Below are 17,513 nucleotides of genomic sequence, written 5' to 3'. Positions count from 1 at the left end.
TCACGAAGAAAGAAAACCATCAGTGCACTCAACTACACAACTACACTGTTTACAAGTAAGTAAGTGAAGTTTATTTATATAGCTCCTTTCTTGAGGGAGTTCTGACGTCCGTAGGGAGACTGTCCAGAGCTTTGGGGCCGCTGCGGTGAAAGCTCGGTCATCCTTGCTTTAGAGTTTTGACTGAGGGAGAGACAGCAAGCTCTGGTCAGAAGACCTCATAGACCTGGGGAACAGGAAATTAAAAGTTTATGAATGTAACCAGGGTCTTGATTATGGAAGACCTTGTGGGTCAATTGGAAAAAGCCAGGATTTGGAGTGAAGTGAGTTTTACAGCTGGATTTACGAACAGACCTTAAACAGTAGATGATAATTTCACCATCCACCTTTTTTTCTCTTCCAAATATGTTTTAGTAACTGTGGGTTTATTCAAAAACTGTATGACTGGAGCGTCCTGGCGTCCTAGTGGTTTAGATATATATCATGTAACCACAATACTGTTCATTTCCAGCCAGGGATGCATGATGATGGGTGAAAAAATGTAAAATGAAACCGTGGGATCATCTGAGTTGCTTGTGTCCCATCGGATCATGCGGTCTCCCCAGGTCTCTACTGTTGGTTAATACAATGTAAGCAAAGCTATGAAAATAAGACCAAAATGTTATCCTTTAAAGCATGATACACGTTTATTTTTGCATGCAGCCACTTACTTCAGTTGTTCAGATTTGCCCAATGAATGTATTGTATAATCAAGCTTTATTATGAACACATCTCCTGCCACCTTCAGATATATAAATTCACAATTATTATTTCCTATCCAAGAGGAAATGAGTTTTCTTCATAAGCCGCATTAGAATTAAATAAACAAATTTCCTTATTTTTAAGATGACATTGCGCCCAGTGTTTCTGTTCAGATAAATGTGGTTTGTTTTGTCCGGTGGCTGATGAATCTCAATTGTGAGCTGAAATGTTGACATGGCACTATGATAAGCTTTGATATCAGTAGCTTATCAACCCACGCAGCTTATTATTCTTAATTACCCAGTTTTTACCAGCTACTGGTTTACTGGTCAGTCAACCATTTGCACCTGCTGATAACGTTTAGTGCTGCTGCTGTCAAGAAAAAAAACAGGTAAAATACTGCAACATTTCCTGCTCTGCACTGTGCTTAGTGGACAGATTGCATTATTCCAGCGTCCAAGTCAATCTCCTGCGCTGTTAGCTAATGGTAATGAGGATTTGGGACGACGGATGATGGCAACACGCTCCATGGGACGGAATTAGCGCTGAGCATTTCAACTTTCCCTGTGAGGCAGTGGCCCTTTTATCCCATCATTATTGGCGGAGACAATGGTGTGGTTAATCTTTTTAAGACAACACAGCGGAGGGCCAGGAGGGAGGGAGGAGCCGTTCAATAATCTCATCAGAGACCAGAGGACGTACACTGTGATGGAGGAGAGTTCCTCCCTTACATATCGAATCATCCTCCTCTCCTGGCTCATCTTGGCTCTCTCCTCTCCTGTTATACCCCCCTTTTCCCTGTCACTGTGTGTGTGTGTATGTGTGTGTGTGTGTGAGCAAGCTGGGAATACACTATGTAGCCATGTATCTTGTGTGTGCGTGCGTGTGTAAGCATCCTTGACTGTATTAAAGAAAGGTGTAATGTGTCAAGGGAGCTGTCACATATACAGTGTACATGTAAGGTGAGTGTGTGAAGGGAATTGAAGATGTGTTAGTGTACAAACTGTCGCCTGTGATGCTATGAAGTGAACACAGTGATTAGCGTAGGACAAAAGTCTTGTTGACAACCTTAACATAATCAAAATGCAAGCATAGTATCAATTTGTGTACAGATGTTTCCGAATTGATCATATTTGTATATACGTTTTGTTTGAATAGTATTGCACCTGTATGAATAAGAAGGGTGTGTTGAGTTCAGCAGTCTCAATTCAAGTTTATTACACCAAACACATCAACTTATCAAATACTCTCTTCATTCATATAATGAGTTGGAACAAGCTAATACAAAATGCACATGTGATACTGTCACACTGTGGAAATTTAAAGTAGGTAACATAAGTATTTAAAAACGAGTAAATGGTAAATTTATAGGGAGATTAAGACCTGAAGGGGTTAAACTAACCCACCTCTAGTGCATCCCCTCTCACGGACAAACCTGACAGCCTTTGCAGCCTTCGTCGCTCAGCTTCTGACATGATTTCTTTTCTCTCTGCGGGTTCATCTCTCAGCACCTATTGGGACAAGAATATATATGATACAGGGGAGGATTGATTCAGAGAAGGTTAACCTTGCTGTTAACACCCCATCCCTCCACGAAACCCTCCCCTCACCCTGCCTGCTGACAACCTTGCATGTGCTTGTCATCCACTACCGGAGTTTGAGGAGTGAACAGCCGGTGCGTAAATTAATGTAAAGCATGAAGCAAGAAGTTCACAACCTTTGTTTTTGGCAAGCAGCCCTGCATGTTGAGGCCAGTAAATTCCTCTAACCCCAGTAACTGTGAAGGAAGATGTTTAGGGTCAGCGTGTAGACTACATGCAGTGCTTTAATCCTCCAGAGGATAGAAATAGTGCCGTTCTCACAAGCTGGTCAATGGAAATTCATTGGCAAGCCGTGTGACGTTTATAGCGGCTCTATGCAGCCCAAAGGCCATTGGAAGACGTTCCACAGTCATTTCTGTATAATTAGGAATTTATCAAGGGACCCGTTTTAACATCAGACGACACTACATTGGTTGCCAGCCCTTAGGTTAGGAAACTGTGATGTACTGTAGAGAATTGCAGTGTTAAACCCAGCTATAGGCATGTTATGTACTGTATGTGTACTGTGGAGTGTGTACGGGGAGCATTATGTGTACAGGACCTCGGGCTGTGATAGTGATCATAATTTCATGGTGTGTTTTCAAGTGTTTGTGTCAGTGTGTGTTAATGTGTGTAGCTGTATTATGTGTGTATGTGTGTAGCCATTGGATGTCAGAAGCCGAGTATTCTGGCTGGCAACACACACACACACACACACACACACACACACAGACACACAGACACACACACACAGCCCCCTCCAGAGAAAATCCGTGTCCCTGACTATTTTTAGAAGTGTATGTATATTCCCTATGCCATGCACTTCTAAATCAGTGACGTCGTTCTGTGTCTGCAGCAAATCGAATGTACTCCCTACTGCCAACTTATCAAACACACATGTTTGTAATTCTATAGAGGAGGAAGTATTATATTACACAGTGTCTTATGTCGAGTTCATATCATGTGGGATGGATGTTAGAGAGGGGAAAGATTTGCATGTTTACGTCACCCGCATAGCCACGGGTGTGCCAGCTTGAGACTTAGATGGCACAGGCATATCCAGACACACCCGTGGCCAGCATAATAATAAAAAATGTATGAGTTCGCTGCAACATGTTAAAACATGTTAATATTATTATTATTTCTTACACTATTGAAATTAATTGAATTATTGAAATTAGTTGGTGGTCAGTGAGAGATCATGGTGCAACCTAGCTAGCTGGTATTGAGCCTAGAGATTTAAGTAAAAGTGCAAAGATGTCAAAACAAAGCTCTCTGGACAAGTTTTTTAAGAGGCCATGCATCAGGAAATAGGAACAGACAATGGCAGTCAGAAAAGAGCCATTGGAAAACTCGGTTGCCGACACCAGGGATGACTTCTCCCCCCTCAAGCTCCTTTAACCCAAAACTGCTGCAACTGTTATGGATCTACCAGCGATAGACAAACCTGCAAACCTGTCAGCCTAAATTATCCTCATTCTCGCTCACGACAAAAGCAACGGATAAGAATAGATGTTTCTGATCTAAATGGTACGCTTGGCTGGAATATAGCATCAAACAGGACGCTGTATTTTGTCAGCCATGTCGCTATTTCAACAAGGAATCTGATAGGTTTGGGAAAGTGGGGTTTAGAGACTGGGGACACCTGGGCCCTTCCTTGAGATTAAAAGGGCTGGGAAAGGAGACATTTCACATCAAGTAATGAAAGACAAAAATGCACACGCAGCTGACTTTATTGAAGGAAATCATGCACATATTAAGGTTATCATAGACATTGTGCTTTTCTGCGCCAAGCAAGATATTCCATTAAGAGGCCACAGGGAAAACCTAGAAAGTCTTAAGAGAGGAAACTTTTTAGAGATGTTTAAATTTATTTGTTATTTCCTGACATAAAAATGCATCTTGACAAACTCCCAGGAAATGCAAAGTTGATGAGCCCTGATAAACAAAACGAGCTCCTCGAAACTTCAGCATCACTTCTTCTGAGAAAGATTAAAGCCGAATTGCATTCGCAGGCTGACACTTATGCTATTTTATCAGATGAATGCAAAGATCTTTCAAAGAATGAGCTCATTGCCATATGTATAAGATACCTACATAATGGAACACTCAAAGAGAGAGCAGTGGGATTTGTGGCAACACATGATCTGACATCTGGTGGAATATCAAGTAAGATTTTGAAGATATTGGAACCATTGCAGCTTGACCCTGAATTGTGCGTGTGGGGTTCAGTTTTGACGGCGCTTCTGTCATAGCTGGCAGTAAAGCGATACTAGAAGGCACATTCCCCTGCTCAGTGTACATATATTGTGACACTCACCGCTTAAATCTAGTGCTTTGCTCTGCATCCAAAGTATCTCCCACTGTCGCCACGTTTTTTTGAAGTTCTCAACTCACCATCACTTTATGACAGGAGTGAACAGGCATGCACGGTTTTTAGAGATCCAGGAAGAACTTCGTCCTGACAGACCTTGCCTCGAACCTTCCGCAGATATTAGATGGAGTTCAAAATCAGGCTCAGTGTGTAGAGTTTTGACTTTGAAACATTGGCAGAGTTTGCTGAAAGCTCTGGCCAGACTAAAATGGATGCACAATCTCTCTTACAACAAATACAAACTAAGAGACTCATTTTTCTCCTTGTGGCCTTTATGCAAGTTATATAGTGTCAGTGATTTTGCCACCATGAGCCTCAAGTCTCCATCTGTACCAATAACTGACTGCGTTGATCTAATTGAGGGTCTAAAACAGACTTTCACTACTTTTAGAGATAGAGATGATGAGAAAGAACGAAGCATCTTTGTTCATTTGGCCAGATGGAGGAGCCACGGTCACTAAGTGCGCATTATGGACTCTCAGTTGAAGGCTCTGAACTGACTGTATTTGCACAGCAGTTAAAAAGAAAAGTAAGCGGGGGCCATTCTTGTCCCTCACTAATCGAGGTTCTCGACTCCTGTCCCGAAGACATTTCTCCAAATATGAACTGTTTTACTTCAGGCACTCATTACTCTTCTGATAACAAGCTGCACAGTTGAGCGCTTGTTTTCCACTGTTAACTGGATCAAAACAAGCAACAGGGCAACTGCGCTCACAGGCCGACTGAACGGTTTATCTGTTCTTTCATTTGAAAAGCAGCTGACAGACACTTTGGATTATGATGAAATTATTTCATTGTTCAAGACCAAACTCCTCCTTCTTGCACTGTGATGCTGATGGTATGTAGCGTGCATTGCTCCAATAGTTTGCTGACACACATGTAAGTCATATTAATGTGCTTTTTGTATAAATTGTGCTTTTTGATGGTGGTGGCAATTTTTCAAATGGTACCTACTGGAGTGGTGTAGCCTCTTGTTTTCTTAGCTGAGGGATTATGAACGTACTGATAGCTTGTAAATGAAGCTGAACTTTGTTAATGTCACACTTTGCTGTATTGTTTGATATATAATGAGGCTGCTTTTCAGGCACTTATTTCTAAAGAGCATCATCATTATGACTGAGATGCTGACAGTATTTACAAGTCAGAAACTGGTAATTATGTAGACTTTAATGTGACATGAACGTGACACTGCCCCTTAAACAGTCCTTTGAACAAGTGAGTACCAGCCCCAAAAATGTCCTCACTTTTCAAATGTCCTCACGCTAAAGGACTAAAACTCAAATGGTCATCACAAAATAGAAGCACGAGATCACACATGCAAACATGCACATTACACGCTCCCCTCCCCCACATCTGCTCCTTCCACTGTAACTGTAAAAGTGGTGACATCCACAGAATGCACAAAAAGACATAACGCACAAGAACATTTGCACCAACTCACACATACTCACATTCATAAATGTGCATTCTGTTGCTTGATTAAAGATTCACTGAGGTGTGACACTGTGTTTTTTTTTCCCTCCTCCGTTCCTGTCTGCAAATGCAGAAATAATAGCAGCATGTGTAGTAACACCAATGTGCAGAGCGGAGCAGAGGAAGGGCTGCCTGCCGTGTGAAACGTGCTGTGCGTTGGTCAACCCGCCCACGTTCAGTGGAGAGCAAAATAGCCACGGAGAGGCCAACGTGACAGACAGGTGTACAGACAGTGATAGCACAATGAGCCCTTTTCAGACATTATAGATATTGAATATAGTTTTTTATAACGACAGGGTGGCTTTAGTATATTAACTTGATAACTCAGGTTTAAGGCCCATTATTATGTTTTTAAAAAAATCCAGAAATGTATGAGTTTTTGTCTTGATTATTAAGAAACATGATCCTTTTATAAATAAAACACTTTCTAATGTGCCCAAGACCTGTGCACACTAAAAAGTGGCACAGCAAAATTCACCCCTGCATTGTTGTAATATAAGCAGAGTTAGAGTTAGATACTGAGTAACGTTTGGACCACTTGCAGACTGGATGGTGAATTACTGTAGTTGGCGATCTATTAACTAACACACTAGCAAGGTGGGAACATGCTAGCACTTATTGCACCCTATTGCTTTGCTCTGAGGACTGTACATTTCCTTCAGTAAGGAGTTATTTAAAAGTTAGCTAGCTTGATAACTGTCACTAGTTTGTAATTAACGGGACAGCAAAGTTCACACATTTCTCTGAAAAGATGCATTCACACCATTAGCTCCTTTCTCATAACTATCTACAAACACTCCGACATAGGGGGGTTTAAATAATACTGAATCGTACAAAAGAGCTAATACGCTAAAAAGTCAAAGTTGAACCAAAGTTGAACTCTATGTGAAAGTTTGAGTGGACTTATTTGCCCCGACGAGCAAATCCTTGGTTGCTGGCGATTCAATTCATGCAAAAATATGTGGAACTGGATTTTGTGGACCCTATTTTTTCACTTTCCTACAGGATCTGTGGTGCATAACCAGCAGCTCATTTGCTCTTGTGTCCATAACCAGGAGCATTTTATGAGCTTTCAACATTGCATTCAACACTTTCTTTACTGTAAATTGTGATCCTCTTGCAGTAGGAAACATAACTTTTGGGTTTGTGGGGACAAACTAAATTTAAACCTTTTTATATTTATATTTTACATTTCCGCTGTAAAATGTGGATGTGCAAATAAAATACAAAAAAATCTGAATCAGAAAAACATCTTGAATGTCCTCAAGCGAGCCACTAATTTCTTTTTATCACAACAGCAGTGGAAGTGTTTCACCACAGCCGCCCCTGTGATGCAGCCTCCCTGAAGAGGAGGTGAAAAGAGAATTTTTCTGCACAGGCATCAATAATGTATCACATATAGCCCCTCTGGACAGTATCATGACCTTTAATGTTTGCTTTGTAAATTATGATTTGTGCAATAGAAGTCAAATACCTCGGCACAGTAATGTTTTATAGAGAATGGTCAATTTCAACTAAAAATTGTGGACCAGAAATGAAACACTGGGACCTTTTATCTTGTGTGACAGCTTGGATACTGATCATACCAATGTGGAGAAGTGATTCTCAACCGTGTGGAATTGAGGCTCAGTAGGCCATAAATTTATATTCAAATCAAACACCACAGCAGCTCATTTAACTGACACCTTCAACCAGAAAAAAAGTAATTAATTAGTGAAATCAGCCACTGTACCATTTCAGTGGAGTGAAAAGCTGCAACTTCAGCCATGATGGTACATGGTGTAGAGGATGTCTCTATCTTTACATACAAAATGTAGAATAAATTAAATCCATGAAAGCAGCCGATAGGCCCAGAGCCTAATTAATTATATGAATATGTTTAAGTTGTTACTGTTCAAATAGAGCTTGTAGAACAGCGTGACGAGGAGGAGATATGATTAAGAAATCAAGCAGAAGGTTTTAGACTTGAAGCCACCAGTTTAATTTGTTCGTCTGGTAGAAATGAAGAGGAAGAAATTAAGTTTTAGTAATTTTAGCCTGAACAGTCTGGAAAGAGATATCCACAGTTTGATAGAAAAAAAAGTTTATTTTAATTAAATTCTTGATATTTTACAGCTTTTAAGAATAATTTTATGTAATAATTCAACTCCAAAATGATAAAGTTTGTTTTTGGAAATAAACCTCAATTAAACTGCTTGTATCAGAAGTTTGGGGGTTGATTTGTTTACTGTCTTACCGGCATTGATCAGTTTCTCAGTTGATAGACTGGTCCGCTTGGCGCAGGAGCTGGAGGTGTTGACTTATTCACGTTGTGTATCTTTAGCTGGCTTGCTAATGTTACTGAGCCTAAGCTAGCTGCTCGATGGTCAGTAAATCCCTCCAAACTGCAGGCTGGCTGCTTGTTAAACAATAATGAAATACAAAAAATAAGTTGAAAAGATGCAACGTGAGGGTGTGGAGGATTGTGAGTTGTTTAAAGGCACCTTTAACCTTTGGGTGGGGGGGTCATAAGACCTCTCTATGGCCTTATGGACCAACACTTTTTTCATAAGACTTTTTCTTTTTGTTAATTTGTGTTTATTGGGTAGCATTTTTTATATACACTCCAGATATTACACATATTTTTCATGAAAACATAGCAAATCATAACCAAGTCGCGTCCCATCATCCAACACTCCCCACTTTAGTTTATCCAGATAGAAGTAATATCTGAATAAATTATCATCTTAATACAGACCCAGAAACAGAGAAAATAGTGGTAGAAAAATGAATACAATATACGATATGAACAGGAACAAACGCAGCAGGGATAAATTTGTAATAGTCAGATTTGTCAGATAATTACTTTGATACCTGCAACTTCACCACTCTCATTTCGTAAACAAGTCAACAGAGCAAACTTGGAAAGATACATAATTTGCGGAGGGGGTCTGGCGGTTCTTCCCCAGAAAAAAAAAAGTAATTTAAAACAAATTTTAATAAGTCAAGAAACAGCCACCTGCACTAGTCTAGATTAGTTAGATTGAGGGTGCAATGAAAACCAAGAATGCATTAAGAACAGGATATCACGAGAAAGTTTCAGAGCGACATAGAGCATCCCCGTAACCATAGTAACTCACTCTTACTCCTGCCTGCGTCCACACGGCGTGAGAGGAGAGACGCTGCTGCCAGAAGAGCCGCTGACTGAGATTACTCCGAGCGGCATGCATGGGAATACATTACAATATAATAGATTTGTGTTTACTTTCCGCTGCTGCTGTTGCACTGTGCTGCTCTGTCTTGTCTGTCCGTGCGTGGACAGTGTCCTATTTTTGTGCTGTGACGTTATCTGTTATGAATTTGTTTTTCACTGTGTGAAAAAAATGACGTGTGGCGTGAGAGCGTGTGAAAGGTGTCAGTTTCGTGAGTTTCACGGCAAGTGTGAGAGTTGGTAGCCCTGGAAACGAGTATTGTAACCCATTACTGTTCCTGCTGAGTAATAAGTAATGTAATTACTTTTTCAATGAGTAATGTGTAATCAGTAAATTATCACAGTTTTCAAGTAACTTGCCCAACACTGCCCATGAAGGAGTGTTAAAGCCCTCGGTGCCATAAACAAGACCTACAGTACATGTAGAACACGACACCGACAGCCAGCTTTCTATTTCTGGAGCTTCAACAGTTTGTTTCTATCTATGACAAGAAGAGTAATGCTTTATTATTTCAGAGCAACACATTTCTAAGATTTACTTTTCCCTGATGCAAAGGGGAGCTTGTCGTTCTCCCAAGTCATTCATATATGATGGTGTTTGTCATTTGGCTGCAGGCGGTTTGACTTGGCCGGCTCGGGCTCTCTAAGCTGTCATGGACCCACGCCCGACACCCAGAATAGCCATCGTGCATTTCTTGCCCTCAGCGCAACTATCTTGCTTTCATTTTGGAGTCCTGACTGCATCCTCTATTACGTCCCTCTCTTCCTCCTCTCCCTCCCTTGTCGCCCCCTATCAGACACTTCATCTCTGAGTGTTTTATTGCATTGTGTCCTTGTAGAGGAGGACCTTTGGGCTTGCTCCAGACATCCAAAAAAATATAGCTCACTTCCCCCCCCCCCCCCCCCACTTGCTCGCCTTGCTCTTGGCTCAGAAAATATGGAGCACGGCTGTCTGTTTTTTCAATTGCTCCCCCATCTTCTCCCTTAACTTTGAGTGTCCTCTCCTCTTTTTTCATTTTCTCCCTTTGTCTTTTTCTCCTTCAGCGATGGCAGACAGTATGTTTTTATGGAGACAGTGTCGCAAGGGTGCATGACAAGTAAAACCGACCACCTCTGCTCCTCCTCCAATAGCCAGGCCTCTCTGTTTAGATCAGTGACAGTCTCTAGCCTCTCCAGAAAGTACATTTTATTCCCAGCTATGTCCCACATGTCTTTAGTATTCCTGGTTTCTCAGAGCTCCTTGTTTCTCTATTTGTGTGTCCAAAATCTTTTTTTTCTGGCCTTCTTTTTCAAATTGTTTAGGAAAAATGTTGCAAACTACTTAATTCTTAAATGGGAGGTATTTTCCACAAAGCATGATGTGATGAGTTTCGAGGTTGGACCTTAAAGAATCACATAAAAAGTAACTTAAACCCTGTAATACCCTGTATTCCAAAAAAAAAAAAAGTTGGTCATTACGCATTTTGAAAAGTCCTGAGGAATGTCATCTAATGTATTTAGGGTATAACTAATGACTATTTTTATGATGAATTAATCTGCCAATTATTTTCTCGATGAATCGTTTAGTCATTTTGTCTGTAAAATGTCTGGAAATGGTGAAAATCACTATTCCCTAGAGCACAAGGTGACATCTTCATGTTGCTCATTTAGTCCGACAGACAGTTCAAACCCCAAAGATGTTCAGTTTAATGATATAAAACACACAGAAAAGCTGAATTAATATTTGGCATTTTTGCTTGAAAAACGACTTGAACAATTCATTGATCATCTAAATAAATGTGTTATTTTTATCCAGAATACTTTATCCAGCCATTTTGGATTATTTTAATAAATGCTCTAATGATGTAAAAGAAAATCTTTGCCCTTTGTCACCTTGCTAAGGCTGAATCTGAATCAGTCCGTCTTATGATTAATCCTCGTTTGATCTTTTCTCAAACCCGAAGGCATTCAGTTTACAATTATGTAAAAAAAGGTAAAAAACAGTAGTTTTTGAAGCCAGAACCAGCAATTATTTGGCACTTTTGTGGGATAAATTACTTAAACAATTACTCAATTGTTACAAAATTTTTTGTCAATATTCAAGTAATCAGCTAAATGTTCCAGCACTAAAGTAGAAAATAGCAAACCAGTCTTCTATTGTGGTCATTGTCAAACATCGTTTTGCTGATCCAAAGCAGACTCGTGACTGTTTGTGACATCTCTCTGCGTGGCAGATGGGGCTTTATCCTCAGCATCCCTTTTTGATTGTTAACTTTACAATGAAAAGGATGTCCCAGTTGTAAAAGAAGAGGGTTACAGTTGAAAGGACAAAGGAGGCAAAGGTCACCTTTTTCTGGCTGTACTGGCGTGTTAAGAGAATGGGTTTAAAGGCTGGAGTGTGTAATCTGACAGGAAGCGAGCTGCCACTGTGTGATGTCCTGCTCGTCTCTTCCTCCACCTGCAGCGTGCATCAGCTGCTGGATTTGGTTTGTCAGAGAAGTGTGCAGATAAAGTAATAGACTGTGTGTGAGCAGACGGAGGTAAACCTGTTAGGACTCTTTATTGCCTCCAGGGACAGTTTCATTGTGCTGTTTGGCTCAGTGCAGCCAAATGAATAGAAAATGAATGGAAAAGGTTGAAGTTTTACAGAAAGTGTGTCATGTGTCGCATTTAGAGAGGAGTCGGGCTGGTAAAAGGGGTTTTGTATCCATGACAACAAGTAAGAGCGAGAGCAGCAAATGGGAGCGGGTCGGGTGCATTAGATATTCGAGTCCTAGACCTGAGAATGTGAGAGATCTCCGGGATCAGAGAGGTATCTTGTCACCGAAGGCACATTCTGTCATGCTCCTCCTCACTTAAAGCTAACACACACTGTCATCTGACCAGCTGCCCACTAGGTAAGCTAAATGAGAGATTTACTGTTCCCACAGAGATGGATACAGGTTGTGTAAGAACACGAGGCTGCGGTGAAAAGGTGAGAGGGCTGAGAAGGGACAGCTGCAGTCGCTCCGTGGAATTCAGATAATGTGTCTCGTCCAGCTTCGTGACTACCCATGATTCTTCTTAGCAACAGTATTAATAAACCTGGCTGGCTCTTTGCTGCGAGCTCTCATCATGAGTTACACATTACAGCAGCAGGAGCCCACACCTCACTGCGAGGCGTCACCTTTCCATCTGGTTTTGTTGTATGTTTGTGTTTATGATGAGACATCCACCGCCTGTGTCCTCTAACTGATATTGTAAAGTCATATAATACTTTATTGATCAGTCTCTTGCCGTGACCCCTCACCCTTCCTCCAGAGTCAACTACAGCGTCTGTGTCCCTCAAGCTTGTGGCGATTTGGAGGTCGATTGCTCATGCTGAAGGCTGAACACGCTGCGTTTTTCTTGAAGCCGTTGACAGAAAATAATAGTGGACGAGGTGAATGTGACACCAAACCACTGGTTTCTAACTGGTTGTTTTCAAGCCAGCAGGCTGTATTTATGATCTCTTAGAGCCAAAACAGACAGAATGATGCCAAGATCACAGACACGATGGATGGAGTGAATCCAGAGTGAAGCTTCATGTAGGGCTGCAACTAATTGTTTTTATTATTTTTATAATGTCAGAAAATAGGCAAAAATGTGCCTCACAATTTGCCAGAGCACAAGATTACATCTTTAAATGACACAGCCCAGCATCCCTACACCAAATCCCAGTATCCCATATTGGATGATTCTACATCTCACATTATAGGTAAGAGCCACTTATAGGCACTTGTTGGTATTTGGTAAATTGTTTATGTTGTAATCACATGCTATATACACTATGTTCTAACATTATTTAAGTTCATGCAACAGTTTATAATAGGTTATGTACAGTTTAAGTATATTTTGTAAGTGGACTTTGGCTATGTATATACTTACTATTATTCTCTTAAGTGCTTATTATTCTTTATCACTGGAATGCAGAAACGGTATATTTTTGTTATTTGGATAGTGTGGATAGTGTTGTAAGGCAGCTTAATTCGCATGTGCATAAAATGGCCTAAAAGATGCTGCTTAGTTGTAGCAAACAAGATCCGATCGAAACAAGCTTTTGACCATTTATAATGTGTATATGGGTGTACATGATAGGCCTATAGTGGGTGATAATGTGTGTGTTACAGTTTAGGAATACAACATCAAGTTGGTAACAAACCAGGCTTAATTTAACTTCAAAACATTTTTCCTGCCTCCTGTGGACTTATATCGGGTTTCACAAAAAAATTGGATTTAATTCAGTGATACTTGAGTCAAAACTAAGATACTTTGCAGACTAAGTGGCCCAGGAACCTGGAACATAGTAAACTGGCCACTATAGCCTCAATGCTAAGGTTCAGTGCTAATGCAGGAAGTAGTTTGCCTTATATGTAGTGTAGCAGAAAGTAAGAGTGTGGATGTTGGGATGGTGGATGTAGCATGTCTGACCAGAGACCAGAGTTTGTCATCCATCACAGAAGTGCAATTAACATTCTTTCCCTAATCTTGATGAAATGTTTTTGTTGGCTGAAACCAACCACACCTTAACCATATTTTATTAGCTTTACCAATGATCTTTGCCATGAATAGATATTGTGGAAAGAGGGAATTTTAAATACAACCGCATCTGACGTAATCTGGGGGGGTTGCAGCTTCCTCCAATACTGACATGTCTGGTCGTAGGGTTGGATCAAAAGGTTAAAATCTAAAGATATTAAATTCACAATGAATTGACACATTTGAGAAGGTGGTACTGGAAAATGTTTGGCAATTTTCCTTTGTAAATTGATTATTACTACTTAGTTGGTTATTCATATTCGACAAATTAATCGTCTAATTGTTTCAGCATTAGCTCAATGGATAGGAATTCCCTTTGTGGTTTACACATCTACAACGATTATGATGTCTTTGCTTAAATAATGTAATAACATAATTTTTAATGGTAAGTTAGGATGAGTTTGGTTGGGTGACTTTCTAAACACAGACTTACAGAGAGCAACATAATCATAAAATTAGGCAAAGAACATTAAAACTTAAATATTAATCATTCAAATTTTAGATGAACTAACTAAAGATCACAGAATTATGTTAAAAACTTTCAGGGAATTTGCAAAGCAGCCTTAAATCAACTCCATGCCTGCTGTTTTGATCATTTTAAGTCCAATTTGTGAAGCCATGCAGTGAATGTTTGTTATTCAGTTAAAATTAATGTTAATGTCACTAATGAATCATCATTAACAACTCTTTCCATTTTTGTCCCATCTGTCGCCTACTCTGATTGGACAGAAGAAAACAAAACAACAGTGATTGTGAATTGATTCATTTCTGCAAACTCAGAGTGCAAAAAGCAGCACACGAATCCTTCTCTCTCTTTAAAAACTTGCCTCTGAAATTGCTTCCATTGTGATCACACCCTTCAGGAGCTGCTCAAGGACACTTCAGAAGGGAGGATGCTTGCCAAAATGGGGGCTTGAATTTGGGTCCTCTGGATGAATGACTGTCTCTTTCAGTACAAGGCCACGGTGCCGTCTTTGTGTGATTGAACATAACAAGGGATACTTACATCAGATCTTGTGTATTGGTAAATTTGGGAACATAGTGCATACCTCTCTCTGCCTCTGAGTGTGTTGAATATGCACACCGGGACTCACTTTGGCAGACATGTATTATTCAAACAGCATCTGGCACCACTGCACTAACTCTCGTACTTTTCGTACAACTTGCAATCATAGCTATTGCATGTGCCTCGAGCTTGGCCAGCAACTGTGCAAGGCGCCAAGTGGAGAGCTTTGTGCGATTGCGTGCCTCATTTTTGTTTGGTTTATGTAATATTGATGTCAGACAACAGCAGGTCGGTCAACGTTTCGAAGGGGATTTTACCTCCTTGCTAAAAGTTTTTAGCTCTTTGCGTTACTCGTCAGTCGGACAAATATGCTTTGATTTGTTTGCCTCACTGGTTGAAAAGGAAGTAGACACGGAAAGAGAGAAGATGAGGATGAGATGATGAAAGACTGACAAATCATAACCAAGTTGTTATTAATGATAAAGGTCCACAAACCTTAAAGATAAATGATGTAAGTTTTTTCTTATATTTTTTTAGTTGAAATGTGCTCCAAAGTATATCTTTATGTTGGAGAGGTGTTGTCAAAGACTTCTGTGACCCAGGCTCATTGAACAGCCTGGCAGCAGTACAGAGATATTCCCTCCTCAAGTTAAGTTTAAGCGAGCCTCGCCCTTCTAACCAATCAGAGAAGGCCAAAGTCACGGCTTTCAATCAATACGTGAACGCACTTCACTTGGCCTTCTGCACCTCTCATACCGAAGCTCCAAGCTACGGCTTACTCACAGGCTAGCAAGCTCCTGATACCTGCAATAAATGGGCTCCATTACTTCCAGTCCCCAGGGAGAAATCAATACTTTGGGTGTGCACGATTGAGGATGCAGGTGAAGGGCTATACAGAGCAGGGAGAGCAAGGGGAGGGAGGAGCAGAGTGGTTTGCTTTTGAGACTCCTGCTAGCGCCAGTTTGATTTCCAGAACTTGCATATTTAACCTAAGCTGTGATCTTTCTCTAACCCTAACCAAGTTGTTTTTGTGTCTAACTCTAATTAAACCATAGCGGTATCAGATCAGAAAACTGATTTATTTTTGAAATACTTGTGTCGTCCTGTCAATAGTGGCACCAAATCAATAAACACTTATATGTGTCTTCTGGAGAACATAAACCGACAACGTCTTTTGTCGTTTAATTTGGAGGGCTCGTTGTAAATCTGATGTGAGTATGACATCAGACTGGCAAGAAATCATTGACAAATATGTTTACTGGCTTTTTTTTCTGTGATTGCTGGGGAAAAGCAATAATCAGGACTATAATGATTGAGGCCCATAATCCCTGCGCTTGGTGACAGAAAGCAGGCCTGCTTAATTAAGGCGCTGATTTCCCATGAGGCTTTGGGGCCTTTTTTTTTCCCCTTGTCTTTTTCCCGTCTTTATTGACTTGACTTTATTTGAGATTTTGAGTGGAAGCATTGCCGTGATCTGACTAGGCTGAAGTGGTGAAGGCTGTCGAAAACAGATTGAGTGGTTGCAAGGCTTGTTTTCTGATGATCCTTATAACTGTTTCATATCACGTTTTTCTTTCTATAATAAATTTCTTGGCCTTTGTGCAGGTCCGTTTACCTGAAGCAAGATGCAAATGATGTTTCCTACTAAAACTTTTTAGGAATGTGAAATCCTGCCACTATCACAGCCTCCATACTGCAGCGAAGTGGAAGGAATGCGTGCTGTTTAAAAACCACGCTTCAGTCTCTCCACATGTGCTTTAGTAGTGGCTAAGTGCGGTCTTGCGTAAGGGTGAAAAGCAACTGAAAAGCACTCTGTAGATTAAGGAAATAGATGAAGTCAGAGGAAACTTTTAAGAGAATTTGGAACAGTTGTGTTTAGTCCAAACCAGAGAGCCCAGAGCCCGGGTCAGTGGCAGCAGGTGTTTCATACAGAGGACTAGAAAGAGAGAAAAGAAACGTCTATTTAATTGCAGCACTTTAGCTGCAAGCTCTAGCCAGGAGTACCTGAGTCTTCCCTAGTTTTTGTGAAAATCTTCTCAGCTTTGCAGAATAAAAGCCGAGCGATTTGAGGGTCAGCCTGCACCAAGAGAGACAAGACAAGTGGAAGTGGAGCCTGGATATCACACGTATCACATATCACTCCCTCTGATGCTGCACCACAGTGGTTTCACACTTCTAGCGGTTATATTATTTAGTGTTTGTGGAAGGAAAGCCAGAAAGTAGACCAAAACAGTAAATCTGCCGTCGAAGTAGAGGCATCTGAAAATGGAGAGGAGGCGGGCAGCTAAAGCAAAATTTCAGCCGCAGTGTGGTTTTTGGCCGCGGAACAGAGGCAGAAAGAGACACTCTGCATCTGCCTCTCCATCTCTCTCTGGTTCCTGCACCACCTCCACTTTCATGTCTCACTCCCTTTGCTGTTTTTCATGTCTTCTTGGCCCTCCTCCGTCTGCTCTGGACTTGAGGAAGGCAGAGGCCGCTGGCTGCTGGCAGCCCGGTGCGGCGGAGGTGTGAACCCTCTAATCGCCTGTCATTACCCAGTGGCACTTGCCACACTAATACTTAACTTAAGGGTGTTATGTCTAGCTAGTTAACATCAATAGATCATTATCAATTTCA

General features: G+C 40.8%; 1 protein-coding gene and 1 long non-coding RNA gene across 3 annotated transcripts in view; one reads left to right on the top strand and one right to left on the bottom strand.

Annotated features, from left to right (window-relative positions):
• Positions 1-17,513, top strand: part of slc8a3 (solute carrier family 8 member 3) — a 119,506-nt gene that overhangs the window by 56,706 nt on the left and 45,287 nt on the right. The gene's annotated exons all lie outside the window — the stretch shown is intronic.
• On the bottom strand, positions 88-9,336 carry LOC121881385. Its single transcript, XR_006091773.1, has 3 exons — positions 9,285-9,336; positions 2,174-2,249; positions 88-223 (listed from the first exon to the last, which is right to left on the bottom strand). It is a non-coding gene; the product is annotated as an uncharacterized LOC121881385 (long non-coding RNA).

Source organism: Thunnus maccoyii, chromosome 16, assembly GCF_910596095.1.
Source record: "Thunnus maccoyii chromosome 16, fThuMac1.1, whole genome shotgun sequence".
In the NCBI taxonomy this organism is placed as follows: Eukaryota; Metazoa; Chordata; class Actinopteri; order Scombriformes; family Scombridae; genus Thunnus; species Thunnus maccoyii.
The sequence above is the reverse complement of the archived record's forward strand: the minus strand, read 5'-3'. Positions and strand labels throughout refer to the sequence as shown.